This window comes from Budorcas taxicolor, chromosome 5, assembly GCF_023091745.1.
Source record: "Budorcas taxicolor isolate Tak-1 chromosome 5, Takin1.1, whole genome shotgun sequence".
Taxonomy (NCBI): Eukaryota; Metazoa; Chordata; class Mammalia; order Artiodactyla; family Bovidae; genus Budorcas; species Budorcas taxicolor.
Window position 1 is genome coordinate 123,349,162 of NC_068914.1, and position 1,969 is coordinate 123,351,130.

The following is a 1,969-nucleotide window of genomic DNA, read 5'->3' on the forward strand; positions in this document are numbered from 1 at the left end:
TTCTTCTTATTGCGTAGTGTTTTAGAGTTTTCAATGTAAAATCCAAGTGCCATAAGCAGGCTTGGTACTGCCATGTGGTCATATAAGAATTCTGCTTGTTTTAGGTCACAGAAGCAGGCCACTAGAGAGGGAATTATTGGAAAAACTGGTAACATTTTAAGGGTATGATCTGTACTATTTGTGGTCTAATTCAGAATCTCTTCCCTGGTAACTCAGACAGTAAAGAATCTGCCTGCAATGCAAGAGACCAGGGTTCTAGCCCTACGTCAGGAAGATCCCCTGGAGAAGGGAATGGCTACCCACTCCAGTATTCTTGCCTCGAGAATTGCATGAACAGAGGAGCCTGGTGGGCTACAGTCCATGGGGTCATGAAGAGTTGGACACGACTGAGTAACTAATTCTCAGACATCTCTCATTTAATGTCTTAATTGAGCAGATTTCATTCCTTATTCTGTGTCAAATACATTAGATTTCTGGGAAGAAAGACATGATCAGGCTATCAGCTATGGGTATTTATTGTGGAAAAGAACAAGGAAAAGATGTAAGCTGTTGTATACATAGGATCTAGAACCATATTCATAGTTGTTTATTTATTTGCAATTGTATTAATAGGGCTAACAGCCCAACAGCCACTTTGGAGCAGATGTTGCTAATGGAAAGGAGCCAACCCAAGGTTTACAAGTCCACTGTGTCTCTGATGAGTTCTTGGGTCTCTAGTCCTCCCCCTCCCACTCTGTCCTGCTTAGGAAGTACCTGTAGCCTACCCATGCTTCTCTCAAACTCATGGCTTCTAGTTACAGCCTTCATTTCTTGCATCTCCACCACTCTAACAGATCATCCTCTGTGTGTGTCTGCACTTCAGGGAACGCATGTAAGAATTAAAGATTTTAAAATTATAAAAAAAATAAAATAAAATAAAAAGGACAGAGTTTGATTGGCTCGATCTCTCTCCTTCTTGAATACAATGTCTCCACTGGGAAGAACTCTAGAAGCAGTCCTTTGATTGGACAACCACTGAGGAAAAGGCCCATTCCTGAGTGAATGTGGCTATATTTATCATGATTAAAACACCTATGAATACTTCTACTATCCCAAGAAAGAAGTTATGAATGGAACTAAATGCATGGCAAGCTGTGATAGATAGAACAATGTCCCCCAAAGATGTCCATGGCCTAATTCCAAGGACTGTGAATATATTGCCTTAAGTGGCAAAGGGGACCTTGGATATTTGATTAGGTTAAGAATATTGAGGTGAGACTATTAGGCTAGATGATCTGAGTGAGCCTATTAAGAAAGACAGAGAGAGAGAAAAGAAAAATATTCTACACTCTTGACTTTGAAGATGGACAAAGGGGTCATGAGTCAAGGGATGCAAGCAACTTTTAAAAGCTGGAAAAGACTGTGTCCCAAAGGGACACAATCCAGTGAGACTGTCAGACTTCTGATCTCCAGAACTATAAGATAATAAATTTGTGCTATTTTAAACCATTAAATTTTTGGTAATTTGTTACAGAAGCATTAAGAAATAATAGAGAGACCCTCAAAACATTCTCTCTCTAGAAAAAAAAATATATCCTGTTTGTAAAAATCAGCTTCCAAGGGAATTGTAGATGAATACATCTCCATTCCAGACTATACATAGATGATCTGCCACCTTCCTGCCCACCCATAGACTGTTCTAATATCTGCCCCCATCTATTGACTTGGCTCTTGCCTAGTGGAGAAAGTTTGTTGTCATTTGAAGTTCGGTTGTGCCTGTTTCCCTCCCACCCTCCTATCCCTGCAGGGGAGTGGACATACACCCCAAACTTGGCCATAACTGTTGACCTAGGGATAGACACAGAACACAAGCAGTAGATTCTCTGACAGAGCTATGGGAGAAGGTGTTCTCTTTAAGTTAGTTGGTAGCACATGAGCCATCATGCTGATCGGCTTTATGTGAGCATCACGACTGTGGTGTACTACGATC